At 38.1% G+C, this 16,198-nt stretch overlaps 1 long non-coding RNA gene across 1 annotated transcript in view; it reads right to left on the bottom strand.

Moving 5' to 3' along the window:
- Positions 1 to 220: 220 nt before the first annotated feature.
- LOC147822525 (uncharacterized) overlaps positions 221 to 16,198 on the bottom strand; it is a 110,071-nt gene continuing 94,093 nt past the window's right edge. The window contains exons 3-4 of the long non-coding RNA XR_015445589.1: positions 6,920 to 6,995; positions 221 to 1,329 (exon numbers count right to left, since the gene is read on the bottom strand). This is a non-coding gene — a long non-coding RNA (uncharacterized LOC147822525). The remainder of the gene's footprint in view (positions 1,330 to 6,919; positions 6,996 to 16,198) is intronic.

Below are 16,198 nucleotides of genomic sequence, written 5' to 3'. Positions count from 1 at the left end.
GAAAAAATAAAGAAACCTTGCATAGCTTGGATTTGGTCCCTAGACAGTTGTTCTACAGGTATAATATGTATCTCAAATTAGGCTTTTTGGAGGGATACCTGAACCTTTTCATTTGAGACTTCATATCCCCTTTAGCTAGATAGTTTGGATAGTATTGTGGTTGGATATCTCCCAAGATTGGCTGCATATTAGTGTCAGGTAAAAGGGCCGAAGACCAAGACCAGACCAGGCCACAACAAGCCTTTATTAGGGGAATAGATCTGCCGGGCTGTCTCTGAACAAAGGAGAGACAAAAGCAATATGGCTGGGGCAGGGAGAGTCTTTTATAGAGACTGGGGTGGGGCTTGTAGGGGCTGAGGCGGGGTTGAGTGAGGTAGTGACTAGGGAATGGAGGAGCCGGTGATGTCACTAGGTGGTAGGAGGTGAGCAAGTATTAGGTTACTGTCTAGGTTGGAACAGGGGCATGCTGGGAAGAAGGGTTTGTTCTTTGGTGGGAGCAACCATCTTGGCATGATGTCACACAGGGGAGGGGGCAAGGCACCATAGGAAGAGGGCAGCTACTATACTTAATAGCTGCTGAGGTGGTGGGAGACCTATCAATTAGAATATCATATGCATACTTTAGAATGGTCTACTGTATAAGCTCTAGGTTCCTTAAGTCCTACTCTTGGGACCTCTCTTAGGGCCAGGATGACATGTGAGTTTGAAGAGTAGGAAACTCCACTCTAATTATGTCCTGTGGGGTTTAAGGCTGTCTAAAGGGCACAGAGAGGGGGCTGTGGAATACTGGGTCTCTCTGAAGACTAGCCACTGATGGAGTTTCTGTCACTTGGAGAGGGCGGGACTGATTTACTGGCCTGAAGATTATAAAGAGGAGGTTGAGGAGAACTTCTAGTGTGGTTTCTTTTATTAAACATGTAGGGGAGACCCATATTTCCCTGAGAGACAGGTAAGGGTGTGAGAAGGGGATCATCAATGATATCAATCTCCTCTTCAGGATCTACTTTAAGTTCTACATCTCTTGAGCTTTGGAAGGGGGATGGTTCTAATAAAGTACCATAAAATCCTGAACATAAGGGATTTCAGACCACTTCCCTTGCCTTTTGCAGAAAAGATTTAACTGAAGAATAGTATTTTAATTTAGAGAACAATTCTATACCATCTCCCACCATTTCATGGTTCATACTGCAGCCAAATAGTATTGCAATAGAAGATGAGTTGTTTTTTTCTTAGATTATCAGTGTCAACTTGTTTTCAATTTTAAAGGGTACAGCATAATGGTGGGGTTAATGGGATATGCAGAGTGTTTTCCATTGTTCTTGATGGAGCCTATGGAGAGAGAGAAAGAAGACAAGGTTTAGGGTCTTTCTAAGGTGTCACCACAGAAGGATGGAGATTCATTAAGCTATGGGGTATCCTCCATGAAGCTCAAATTTCACTACCAGACATCTCTGGTGAAGCTAGAGGCACCAGAGTCCTTTTTCCCTTAGACCTCTCCATAGCCTGTGGCCCACTATGACTGCTTAAAGATTAGGGTGGAGCCCCCATTGGCTCCATCTAACTACTTGAGAAACAGCATCCCTCCCACTTATCCTGATAGCAAAAGACTTTGGCAATTATTTTGTAAGCCAGTAAAACAGAAATGTATTCTTTTTTTTGGGGGGGTACCGGGGATCGAACTCGGGTCCTTGCGCTTGTACAGCAGGTGGTGAAACCACTGAGCTAAATCCCTGGCCCCCAGAAATGTATTCTTTAGCATTAAAAAAAAAAGCCTTGGTGATCTCCAAATACAAAAGCTGGTTCTGTTATATATTGACTAAAATATTCCTGTTCTACTTCTGCATACTCACAGCCAGTTGAGTTGACCTTTACTGTCTATTCCCTTCGTTCCACTCAGGCTCTCGGGTACATGTTTCAAAGTTAATTATCTGAATTTATTTTAGAAGAAATATGGAGGAGATCTCTGCATATTTAGAAGGGAAGAGTAGAGGAGGCTCATCCATTCCCCAAAAGTGGAGACCATAGCTCTCATCTATAATGCTGAGATTTCTTGATGTCCATGAGGACAGATGGAAAACATGGCAAAAAGGTGAGTTGAATGGCTCCCTGAGGTTTCAGGAAATGGGGCCATGAAGCAAGTGAGACACAAAGGACAACTAGAGATAAAAGGTCATCTAAGGGAAAAGCTCAAATGAAATTTTGATTATGGTGAGCACAAAATGGGGCAGGCTGGGGTAGGTGGCTACTCGAGTAGAAGACCAAGTTACTGATAGCTATTACCCTTCCCCTCAAAAACAGAATGAGAAAGCTGAATAAACTATTGAAAAGCACAAAAATGTGGGAGCAAAAGAGGCCTATTAAACTTTAGGTCACACACACATGGAATCTGCTTGGTACATTGAAGTTTCCTTGTACATTATGGAGCCTAAAATGGTCTGATTTGTGACTGTGTTAGTAGCAGATGTTCTAATGGCTTTTAGCTGTCTAACTTATGGCTACAATGAGTGAGCAGGAAAAAAGACAGGAAAGAGAAGAAAGCAAAAGAAAACAATAATTTTCCCAAAGAAGTCTTACCTTCTGGCTGTGCTCACCAACAAACTGTTACTGGATGGTGGGTCCCAGGGGAATTCTTTTTAGGTTCTTGGTATTTTAAATGAAGAATTGCACAAGACACATAGAAAAAGTAGCAGGGAGGTACATTTATCAATAAATGGTAGGAAAAGTACACTATGTGGAGTGAGAGTGGGTGACAAACAGATTCACAATAGTGCAGAGGATATGAGAAAGGGGTCTTATATCTGGATTGACTTCTCCCTCATGCAAATAAGGTATTGGGATGATTTTCCTATCAAAAACTCAGTTGGTCTGGTGCCAAATTTAAAGTGTCCTATTGAAAGACTCACTTGGTTTTGCACTAGATGTAAATGAAGAATTGAAAATAACACTTTTCTGATTAGGTCCATATACAGTGCTCAAGAGCCGCGGAGTCATTCTGGATTTTGTATTCTGTACATGTGCCCTGGGTCTCCATGATTTTGACAGATTCTGCCTAGTTGTTTGACTGGTTTTGCCCCAGCACTAGTCTCTTACCTCAGTACGATCATGTGGTTTGTAGCTTTAAGTCTATTCACAGGTGGATTACCTTGATTTTCAAATACTGGTACAGTATTGTATCCCTGGAATGAACCCTAGTTCATTGTAATGTATATTTTTAACCTTGATGCATTCTATTTGTTAATATTTTGTTTAGGACTTTTGTATCTACCATTGTAAGGCCAATTGGTAAGTAGTTTTCTTTTAGTACTGGTTTTGAAGTAGGACAGAAAAATTGGGCAAAAAAAGAGACGAGAAAAATTATAATTTTAAAATTAAAAACCACAGTTTGGGAAACAAGTTTGGTTTAACCATCCCCTCTTGCTCCAAGCCTAGGCAAGTCCCTTTTACCTGCAAATGAGTTCAGCCATTCCCTTTTTCATCTATGAATAGATTCACTTCTCACCTGTAAATTAGTCTTTCCTCAATGAATAGACTATTTATCTTACTGTGAGTGGGCCATCCCTTCCACCCACCTACCAAGGCTGAGCCTAGATTGACAGTTTCTACAGAATTCCATGGCTAAAGACACATAAATATTCCCAGTTTCAAACTATAATGCATCTCATTTCTCTGACCATCTGCACTCCACTTTTGCATGCTAAAATTTCTGCCTAATAAACCCTTCCTATTCCTCTTATTCCTCTAATAGAAGTATCCAGAAAATTCTTTTTTCACTACAACAGTCAGCAAACCTCTAAACATTCTACATTCAGGATAGGTTAAGTTCCCCATTGTTGGGAGCAATGCTACATAATTCTAGGGATAAATCATTTGGTTCGCCTAGTTCTCTTGCCTACAGCCCAGCTACAGAATAACTCCAGTTTGGCCTCCGGTCACAACTGAGACTTCAGTGATCCAGTGATGCTGTGATTCTCCAGGACAAGAAACATCCTGGGAGAACAAACATCTGCTCAGTTCCTCATTGTTCTTGGACTGATTAACATCTTGTTTGCCGGAGACGTACTGAACTCTCTGCAAGCCTTCTGTTACACCTTGTTTATCCCAATGTGAACTATTGAACTCTCTGCAAGTCATCTGTTACATTTGTTTCTCCCGATGTACTGAATAAAAGGTGTGGTAAGCTGGGGGCTTTTGTCTTTGCTGCCCAGAGCAGCACTGATCAGACCCAAAGCTCAGCTTCTTCTCAGTCTCATTTTTCTACCTTTCCTGTAATTCGCTGTGTGCTGCCGTGGCTCGCAGGAAACCAGGACTCACTGCAGAGGTTCTGGTAACGTCCCCTTCCCCTGTCCCCTACACCCCATCTCAGCTTCGGGAACCTCTTCAGACCCAGAAAGAATAAGGCACAGGGCAGGGATGCTATAGGTATAGTTCTTGTAAGTGCTTCTGTGAAAATGAAGTGGGGTGAGATGATTACAGGTTCTGGAAAGTTGGGTGTCAGAAGTCTGAGTTTTGGTCTTCCAATAAAGGGTTTACAGGCAAACAAAGTAGCAAGTTCAAGTATGACCTCTAATCAGCCAAGGTCAATGGCATCTTAAAGTTAAGAACACTAGTTGACAGGATTCTCCTACAAGTGATGTTGTGACAGTGCACTTGACTATTATGGCTTGCCAGTAACAACTGCCTTGAAAATAAGTGTTTCAAAGAGGTTGCTGGGAAAGAAGAATCATATTCAAATCACAAAGGGTATGGCTGAAGCACCCACACTCAAATGTCTGAGGGATTTATGTCTAGGTTAACCTCTACTTGTTTCTATCCATGCCCTAACCCTAATTTTTTTGAGGTTCTGGGGGTTGAACACAGGTTCTTGTACATGCCAGGTCACTATTCTTTCATAACTTTTATTGTGTACTAAGTATATGACCCATGTTCTACAGATCATAGATTGTGTAAGAGCCATGCTTACAGGGTGGGTTAAAAAGACACATGAGTTATTAGTGAGGACTGGAGTGCAGGAGTCTGGTGACAGTTTTATGTAATTTTGGTCTCATGGCAACTTAATTACTGACCTCATAAAACTTAATTAGAATTCTTTCTTTTGTGGAAGATATCATGTGAAATTGGTGTTAATTTAAATATTTGATAGAGCTCTTTAGTGAAACCATCTAGGCCTGGAATGTTTTCTTTCAGGAGCTTTTAAACAATGTGTTTAATTTCCTTATATCTGTAGAACTGTTCAAGTTATCTGTTTTGTAGCAAATTGTTACCAGATTCTGAGGTGCTGAGGACTCTTCTAGAGGTGCTTTCTAGGTTCTTTTGATTTGGAGAAATATAATTCTCAACGTAAAAGATGGCAGATGTGCCAAATTTTTTCCCAAAAATTGAAGAATGAATTCCAAAGGACAACAGAGATTAAGAGTAGGAAAGGTTTATTGAGAGATAGCTCCTGAGAGACAGGAGGGGTCCAAGTGGGTTGCCACTAAAGCCCTTTGTCAGGGGTAACTTATATAGCAAAGTCACAATATGGGTACAATATGGATCAAACTATAATCAACCAATAAGATTACAAGTATAATCACTTAGCTAATATTGATCTAATAAGGAAATGGGACATATAGCAAGGTCATATGGCAAGCATCATTAGCCTCAGCTTATCTATGACCCCTATAATAGAGGCAATTTTGTGAAGGGATGAGTCCAGATGTTCCAGTTACCCATAGAAATATCTGATGAACGGACTTTATATTGAGGCTTTGCTCTCCCCAGATGCGCCTCCAGCCACAATTCTGATATAGTCTCATGTTCTTCACTCACTCCCTCAAAGGCCCACCCCTGTCTGACTGCCTATTAATTTCTACCTTACTTAACTACCTGTAATACTTTCTTCCTGAACAAAGAGTTGGTCAAGACAAGTGTAAAAAGTACTGAGATTTTACATTTATTAAAGGTATGAAAAGAAAAGAAGAATGTTCTGCAGACTGAGTGTGGGCCAAATAAAGGTAAGAAAAGAAATACACCCTGCAAAGCACAGGGTGACACTGAAAGAGTGGCCACCAACTTGATGGTGGCTGTCTTTTGTATCTCTCGCTCCTCAGGCTGATATCAGGTCTAGGCCATCCTGTCAAAAACCTGCTTAAGTTCTTGTGAAAAGAACTGAAGACAGAACTGGCTAATTGGTTTCAGATGCAGGGCTTTGGCAGTTTTTCTGCACATGTGTCCTGAAACTCTGTGATTGACAGGTCATGCTCACTTTCCAAGCCAGTTTCCCACACCCTATTCTCTTGCCTCAGATGAGTTGTGGTAACTTGTGTTTTGCAGGAAGATGGTCTGTTTCATGTAAGTTATCAAATTTGTATAGAGTTGTTCATAGTATTCCCTTATTTTCCTCTTTTATTCCTAATATTGGTAAATTTTGGGTTTTTTCAGTCTTTCTAGAGGTTTATTAATTGTATTTTTTTAAGAACATCTACCTTTCCTTTTTGTTTTATTAATGTGAGGCACATAATTACACATTATCATGCCCGAGGGACAAATTGGGGTCCAAAATAGCATGTGATGCCAGATATGTAAAGAAAGACTTCAATGTATAATACGTTTATAATCATTTATTATGTCTCAGACCCAAAGTGATTCCACAGAGCACAATGACATTTTAAGTTTATGAGGTAGGATAGAAGAAATAAAGATAGAAAGGAGACAAGAAAAATCATAATTTAAAAATTGTGCTTTTGGGCCAGGGATTTAGCTCAGTGGTTCCACCACCTGCCTTGAAAGTGCAAGGTCCTGAGTTCTATCCCCGGTACAAAAAAAAATTGTACTTTTAAGAAAAACGATAGCTTCAGGACACAAAAGTTACTCAAGCACATTGAAAAGTTTTTTTCTGCCTTCTCCCAAGATATTATAAACCTTGACAATTCCCTTTTACCTGCAAGTTGAACTTGTCATCTGTGCATAGGCCACCTTTTTTCACTTGCAAATTGTGCTTCTTCCTACAGGCCATCCTTGAGAAAACAGCAATATTAGTGGGCAGCATGTCTCAACTTCAAACACACGTAAGTGGTTTGCATTCTAACATTGCCCACCACATGGGCCTGAGAGTAGGAACACACATTGTAGATCACTCATCTTGAAGATATCCTCAAGGCCCCTCAAATATGCCCAGGTCCAGATCATAAGGCTCCTCTCTTTCTTGAGAGCCTTCATTCTATTTCTTTGAGTGTGTACTTTTAAAATTATAACTTTGTCTAATAAAACCTTGCCCATGCCTCTTACTGACAATTCAGCAAACCTGCAACCTAATTGCATGGGTAAGGTGGGTCTAGATTCTTTATCTTGGAGGGAACTTTCTTAGACCTTGTCCAGTGGCAGTTATACATTGTGGACATTTCTTCTGATACATGACCACCTCGGTAGCTAACTCCATAAAAAGGCATACTGAATTCTTGGCTGCAGCCTACAGCCCAATGATACCAGAAAGGAAATGTTCTTTAAAATTCCTCCTGCCTTGGACGGGGACCTGGTTTAAATTAAGAACTTATATTTCTTAAATTTCTTTGGTAAATTCCTTACATGATAAAACCCCTGAGGAAACACTGACCATCTAAAAATGATGGGAAGATTTTTCAAGTTTTTAAATTTCAAAGTAATTTCTAAGTAAAATGTTTATAAGCCTTATAATCCCCATACTTCCCTGAAACCCAGGAGGTACTTTTGTGTGCATAAAAAGGTATCCATACTCACACTCAGTGCAGATACCTCTATGGCCTGCCTTTTTGATTGAAGGTAAAACTCCCTACAACTACTTTTCAATAAATTTTGCTTATACTTTTGTGTGGCCTGCATATCTTGACTGAATTCTTTCATCAAGGGCACAAAGAACCAAGGAGCAAGGAAGTGAGGGGCTGGCTCCTCACTTTGTTGGGAGTTAGCTTTCCAGTGACATTAATATTCTGAATAGTTTTTGTTTTCAACTTCATTGATTTCTGTGTTTATCATTATTTCCTTCCTTCTACATTGGGGATAATTTACGATTGCCTTTCTGTTTTCTTGAGGTGGGGTTGATGCTTAGATTATTTGCTTGAGAGTTTTTCTCTTTTCTAATGTGCTTTGTTCTGTAAATTTCTCTCTTTGCATTGATTCTATCTGCATCCCACACATTTTGATATGTAATATTTTTGTTCAGTTAAACATAGTTTTTAAATTTCTCTTGAGATTTCTTAATGATTCATAGTATATTTTGTTTGTGGTTAATTTCCAAATATTTAGAGATTTTCCTATTGTCTTTCTGTTATTGATTTCTCTGTACTGAGTAAACACACTTGCAATTATTTTACATTTGTTCAGGTTTATTTTATGACACAGGAGATAATTTGTCTTCATGAAGTTTAGCTGTGCTCTTGAAAAGAATGTCTGTTTTGCTGTTGGCAGGTGAAATGTTCTGTAAATATTAGATTCTATTGGTTGATAATGGTGTGCTCACTTTTATATCATTGCTCATTTTTTTTCTAGTAATTCTATCAACTGCTGATTGAAGTCCATCTGTTTTTGTTTCATGTATTTTGCAGCTCTGTTGTTTGGCACAACACATTCAGATTTTCTATATCTTCTAGGGAATGCACACTATTTTCTCATTATGTAATGCATTTCTGACTCTGGTAGTTTTCTTCATTCTGAAGGCTATCTTATCTGTTGATTGTATTTGCATGGAATATCTTTTTATATCTTTTTATTTTCAGCTTACCTATGTCATTATATTTGAAGTACATTTCATATACGTAGCATGTTTGAGCCATGTTGGTGTTTTGTTTTGGTACCAGGGATCAAACTCAAGACCTCACACTTACCAGGCAGGTGTTCTGCCACTGAGCTATGTTCCTGCCCCCATGTTGTTTTTTAACTTCTTTGTCAATTTGTTTTTCAATTGATCCATTTAGGTCATTACATTTAATGTAAGCATGGATATGTGAAGAGTTAAGTTTGCCATTTTATTTTTTGTTTTCTGTTTGTTTTTTCTGTTTTCTGTTCCTCTTCTTCAATTTTTTCCTACCTTACTGAGTGTTGATTGAACCTTTTAAAGAATTCTGTTTTGGCTAGGCATGTATGGCTATAGTGTCATCTACTTAGCAAGTTAATGCAGGAGGATTGTTTGAGTCCAGGAGTGCATGTCAACCAAGGCAATATAACAAGACCCTTTTTCTTTAAAAAAATTTCAATTTTAGTTTATCTCTACAGGCTTTGAATGCATTTTATATAGATTTTTAGTGACTGCACTAATTATGCATTGTACATAAATAATTTATTAGTCTATTTGAATCAATATTTTAAATTTGAAAAGTTTTCAGACCTTATTTATTTCAGCCCTGTACTCTCTTATTTTGGAACTCCAGTGATATGAATATTCTTTTCTTTTTTCATTTTTTCACAGAGCCCTGAAGCTCTGTTTGTTTCTTTTTAGCATATTTTCTCTCTCCCTTTAGATTTCTGTTAATCTATTTTCAAGTTCATTGATTTTTTCCTCTATTATATTAATTCACTCATAGTCTATCCAAAGAGTTTTAAGTATTTTTATTATATTTTTGAGACAGGGTTTTGCTATGTAGTTTAGGCTGGTTTTGAACTCACTATGTAGCTCAAGCTGGCCTCCAACTTATGGTGATCCTCCTGCTTCAGCCTCCTGAGTACTGGGGCTATAGGAGTACATCACCAAACTAGGATGTTATTATATTTTAATTCAAAAAATTCCTTTGGTTCTTTTTTATATGTTCTATTTCCTCACTGAAAATTCTATTTCTCATTTGTGCATATTTTTAGTTGCTTGTTGAAATATTTTTATGATTGCTTTAAAATCATTGTGGTGTACTACTCAGCCATAAAGAATGAGAAACTAGAGTCATTTATAGCTAAATGGATGCACACTGAGGCAATACTCTTAAGTGAAATAAATAGGACACACATGTGGAAATACTGAATAGTTTATCTAGTGTGAGAAACGGAAGTTATAAATAAGGATTAAAATGATTAAAAGGATTAATTAATAATTTGAAATAGGAAGAAAAGGTCCAAAGGGGGGAGGGGAAGTGGGAGGGGAAGGGGAAAGGAAAGAAGGGAAAGGAAAAATTATGAGAAAAGAAAAAAATGGAATCAAAGTCTATGTAAATAGGGAAGGGTGGAGGGGGTGAAGGGCACACAGGTAATGGGGAAAAAATAAGAACCAAGATACATCATGTACAGGTACAAGCACCCAATGATAAATGTAAAAGTATTGTATACCTAAAATGTACCAATAAAAGAATTTAAGCAAAATAAATTCATTGTCAGATAATTCAAACATCTGTGTCATCTGAGCATTAGAGTAGGTTGATTTTCTTTTCTCATTCAAGTTGAGATTTTTGTGGTTCTTGGTATAATGAGTGATTTTCTATTGTATTATGGACATGTAGGGTATTAGGTTGTGAGATTGCATTTTATCTTATTTTTTATTCATTTATTTATTTTGCAGGCAATTTTCCTATTTAGATGTGTTGTGCTGTGCAGGTCTGTGTTGTAGTAAATATACAGCTCCCTGTTTGACTATGCTGACTCTGGCCTAAGTAAAAACAAACATACAACAAAAATACTGCTTTGCCTCACCTTGTTTCAGTGGATGAGGATAAAAATTTCTCTCCCCACTCTACTTAGTGACACTTTCTGGCAACTATGTAATATTACTTGCATCAGTTTGTTGCTGCTGGGTCAGATTAAAGTTCTCCACAGGGGACAGAAACAGTACTGCCTAGCCTGTCTTGTTTCACCTTGTTGTTACTGTGTGGGGAAGGGTAGAAGTTAGTTCCCTGCTGGGCATCCTGCCAATATTAGCTAGGAGAATGGGGAAAGAAGGGCTGATTATATTGCTTTACTGCTACCAGATGGGGGTGGTCCCATTGACACTGTCCAGGTTGGGAAAGTGGAGGATCAACTGGCACTACATACCATACCCTTGTTCTACTTCTTTGCTACTGAAGAAGTGGAATGAAAGTTGATTTTCATTGATCCTGTTGACATCACCTTTGTGGGCAAGGCCAAGAGCCTACTCAAATGGCCTGATGGCTGCTATGTGGAACCCAACAGGGTACCTCTGTTTGGAATAGTTGACACTGCATGGAAGCAGCAGATTTTCCTGTGGTGTTTAGAGTAGGGTAAGTATTATCAAAAATGTTCTCTGTTCCACTAGTCTACCCTTTTCCTGATCATTTGACTAAAGGAAAAAAAGCTTTTCTTGAGGATTTTTGTTTTTCAGTCTGAGCCTATTGGCAGTTTCAGAATGCAGGCTTTTTCCACACCCAATCTGGAACATATGGCAGGCAAAAAGAAACCCCAGGCAGCTCATCACTGTAGTGTTCTTTATATCCTAAGGTACCTGGGCTATCCAGTTTGTCTTTTCCACCTTTCAGTGTCTTCTTATGCTTACTTATTATTACATCAAGGTTATTATTATTATTATTGTTATTTTCAGAAAGAGGGCTAGTGAGAAATGAGTAACTGACTCTTTGGGGGAAGGAGTGCTAGAAATTGAACCCAGGGACTTACACAAGCTAAGCAAATACTATACCACCAGCCCTGCAGTCATTGATTTTTTTAAATAATGTTAATTTTTTCCTTATACTTTATTTGGGTATACATTTTGATATTTTTGCATATCATTTAGTTGACTAGTTCACTTTTTGTTAGTTGAAATAATTCATATATTATGTAATATATTGGAATAAATAAATGAATTTAATGCTACGACTTTCTTATGTGTATCACTTTAGCTACACTTCATGGGTTTTGATGAGTGCTGATTTTCCTGCTGATTATTTTTAAACATTTTCTAACTTGTGTTTTGATTTTCTATTTAACTCAAGGGTTATTTAAAATGCTAAGTGGACAGATAAGAAGCAAGGCTATCCTTGGGCCTGTGTATTTCTACATAAGACTAGGCAGGCCCCAGAGAGCTAGGCTTTTTATCAGAAACTCTTATGGAAAGGTAGGTTGGATATTTGGTCTTTTGCTGCTCTTTCCTTATCTTCATTCTTCAGGTGTTTATTGTGTACTTCTCATGTGCAATAAGTTTCAAGATGCTTGGTCTTCTCAAGGAGAAAAAGAAAGTTAAAACATAGTTCCTGCTCAAGAAGTGCATTATCTGGCTGGCATGATAATATGTACATACAAACCAGTTAAATACCAGTACCTGAAACAATGACTAAATTATTAGTAATGGGTCTTCAAAGACAAGGGAAATCAATGTGGGCTATAGTATTTGGGGAGAAGATCTCTAGTAGGAGGGAAAAGTATTTGAGTTGGACCTTAAAGGATAAGTAGGATATAAATGGGCAGACAGAAAATGGAAGGATGTTGTAGGTTGAGAGATTGACGTATCCAAATTTTACCATGCATGCAAATGGGAAAGTAGAGTTATTATGGTAGAGGAAGATAATTTCAGCTTTAGTTGCATTTAGTTTGGGATGATTACAAGACATCCAATGAAGAGATGTCCTAGCTATTGATTCTCATTTAGTGATAAAACAGTTGAATTTAGCTTTGTCCAAAATAGTTTGTTCTCTTTGGTTTGGTCAGAAGAATACAGTGTTGTACTTTTAATGCATTTGGTTAAGTATATGGAATGTGTCAAAAATATGGTGAATATTTCCATCAAAAATAAAATTTATTATAGGAAAAGACACATTGTCATTAACCCCCCTTGAACACACTTATCCCATTGTTCTTGCTACTTCCTGAACCAGTTCTGTCTTTTCATGAATGCAATTGACTCAAAATGTTTACAAAGATTTCTATGAAATAAAAACATTATGGTGTGTCCTCATCCACCTTATTCACCATATATGGCATAGTGCAAACTCTGGCTCTTTTCCAAAGTCAAAATGACCATGATAGGTCAATGTTTTAAGTGGATTAGGACATGGAGGCAGCCACTACAGTACAGTTAAAGACACTAATGAAAGAAGACTTCCAGAGACGCTTCAGGAAGTGACAGAATGATGGGATAAGTGTAATGAAGTGAGAGGTAATATTTTGAGGGGGTCAATGGCACTGTTCTTTTACTATAGTAATAAATTATTTTAAAACTTAAACATTCATCTTTTTTTAACCATATCCCATATATGTTATGGTTGGTATACCGGATATTTTCTACTTAATTCTCTTGATTCAGTTTCTACCCTTTTATACCCTGTTTTGTGCCCTGGGAGGTTAACTTATATGAATTACATCAGTGAGTCTCTTTCCCTTCCTGGATCCTGATGGGTTTGAGCAATGTCCCTGGTAGGACATGAAAGGGAGGGAAGAAACTGATGTCAGGTTATTTGTTCCTGGCTTTCTTTTTGCAGGATTGCCTCAGGCTGGCTACTGTCCTTTAACTAAAGGTCATAGCTCCTCTTAAAGGGATTCTCTACACCACATTCTCCCATTTTTCTTATACAGTGTCTTCCCCCTCCCTTTATCCTTTTGGGTGTAGGGGTTGCAACAGAACCAAGTTACTGTACTCTCTCTTCTTGTTGGTTTTCCTACCTCTGCCCATACCTTTGTCTATAGTTCTTTTCTTAAATTTTCCACTAATTATGCTAATTGAAGCATGTCATCTGTTTTCTGGCTGTAGCCTGACTGATAGAGATGACGTCTCACTTTTCAAAGAATAAGAAGACACTGAAGAAGCCTAATGAAATATGAGTAAATATGATTCAATTCATGTCTCTCTCTCTCTCTCTCTCTCTCTCTCTCTCTCTCTCTCTGATTAATCCATGCTCTTGTGGTGCTTTCAGATAATCACTCTGAACTGCAGTCTTCAAAGAATCAGACATGTGGGTGTAGCAGTTCATGGAATATAATAATAATTACTATTCACTGATTATTTGCTCTTCCTATGCACTGTGCCATGTTTTCTGTGCATTATTTCACTTAACCTGCACGGAAACCCTATGAAACAGGCAATTTTTAAAAAATGTCCCTCTTATAGATGAGGAATGTAAGGCTTAAAGAGATTAAGTAGCATATTAGGGATTTCACAGCTAAAAAGCAGAAGAGCTGAGATTGAAATTTATATCTGTCTCACCTCATTGTTCATATTCTGAACTCAAAGTGAGTTTTTAGACCAGAAGCATTTGGGAGCATGTTAAAAATGTAGAATCTCAGGTTTCACCTTACCTATTAAGCAAAAATCTACATTTTATCAAGATTTCCAAATGACTCACATGCACAGTAGACTTTGAAAAGCAGTACTTTAAACCATATTGCTATTATGGTCTGTCTTATATATATTAATGTAGAAAGTTCTGTTTTATTGATGCTGGATGAAAAGAGCATTTACCATGCTGTACACGTTAATACTAATATCACATGGCCTTTTAGCTGAAATCTGAAAAATCCACGGCTGTTGTTTTGACACAAGAACATTTAGAGCCAGTACTGGACCTTTTTAAAAAAAATATTTTATAGGTACATTTTAGGTATACAATATAATGACATTCATCATGGGAAATTTGCACCTTTACATAATCTCTCTTGGTTCTTATTTTTTCCTCTTCCCCAGCCCTCCCTTCAACCCCTCCATCCCTCCCTATTTACAAAGACTTTGTTTCCTTTTTTTCATATTAATTCCATTCCCTTCTTTCCTTTCTCCTACCCTCCCACTTCCCCTTCCCCTTTGCCCCTTTTCTTCCTATTTCACATTATCTATTATACCTTTTAGTCCTTATTTACACTTTCAGTTTCTCACACTAGAGAAACTATTCGGTATTTACACGTGTGTCCTATTTATTTCACTTAAGAGTATCACCTAAATGTGCATCCATTTAGCTATAAATGTCTCTAATTTCTCATTTTTTATGGCTGAGTAGTACTCCATTTTATAAAAATAACCCACATTTTCTTTATCCAGTCTCCAGTTGATGGGCATTTGGGCTACTTCCAAATTTCAGCTATTACAAGTTGTGCTGCTATGAACATGGGTACACATATATCACTGTGTATGAGTCTTTTAAATCTTTGGGGAAGATACTCAACAGGGGAATAGCTGGGTCAAATGGGACATCCAGTCCTAGTTCTTTGAGGTATCTCCATACTGATTTCCACAGTGGTTGCACCAGTCTACACTCCCACCAGCAATGGAGCAGGGTTCCTCTTTCCCCACAGCCCCGCCAGCATTTGTTATTGGTTGATTTCATGATAGCAGCCATTCTTTCTGGAGTAAGGTGGAATCTCAGTGTTGTTTTCATTTGCATCTCTTGAATGTCCAGTGATGTTAAACATTTTTTCATGTATTTATTTGCTATTTCTACTTCTTTGTCTGAGAAATGTCTGTTCATTTCAGATGCCCATTTTCGGATTGGGTCTTTAAATTTGGGAGGTCTGATTTTTTAAAGTTCTTTATAGATTCGAGATAGTAGACCTTTGAGGAACAGCAGGTGAAGATTTTTTCCCACATTGTGGGTTGTCTCTTCACACTGTTGGTGATTTCTCTTGCTGTGAAGAAGCTTTTGAATAAGAAGAGATTCCACTTGTTGATTGCTTGTGCTAGTTCATTGGCAACTGAGGTTTTGTTCAAAAAATCTTTTCCTACACCAACGTCTTCAAGAGTTCTACCTAACCTCTGTTCCAGCTGGTTCAGCGTTTCTCTTTTAATATTTAGATCTTTAATCCATTTTGATTTTAGTTTAGTGCATGGTGAGAGATACAGGTCTAGTTTTAATCTTTGGCAAGTTGAAGCCCAATTTTTCCAGCACCATTTATTAAAGAGGCTATCTTTCCTTCACTGAGGGTGTTTGGCTCTTCTGTCGAAGATGATGTGGCTGAGTGTGTCTGGAGTTGTTTCGGCATCTTCTAATCTGTTCCACTGGTCCTCAGGTCAGTTTCTTTGCCAGTACCATGCTGTTTTTATCACAGTAGCTTTGTAGAATAGTTTCAAGTTGGGGATTGTGTTACCCCCTGCCATGTCTCTCTTACCTAGAATTACTTTTGCTATTCTGGGTCTCTTCTTGTTCCAAATGAATTTTTGGATTGTTTTCTCAAGGTCTGTGAAGTATGCTACTGGGATTTCAATTGGGATTGGATTGAATCTACATAGCAGTTTTGGAAGTATGGCCATTTTCACTATATTAATCCTTCCTACCCAGGAGCAGGGGATGTCTGTCCATTTTCTGATATCATCTTCAATCTCTCTTTTCAGAGTGCC

The sequence above is a fragment of the Heterocephalus glaber genome, unplaced genomic scaffold, assembly GCF_053883595.1.
Source record: "Heterocephalus glaber isolate CG9 unplaced genomic scaffold, H.glaber_assembly_v1.0 deba00001613, whole genome shotgun sequence".
In the NCBI taxonomy this organism is placed as follows: domain Eukaryota; kingdom Metazoa; phylum Chordata; class Mammalia; order Rodentia; family Bathyergidae; genus Heterocephalus; species Heterocephalus glaber.
This window is presented reverse-complemented; position numbering and strand designations above follow the sequence as displayed.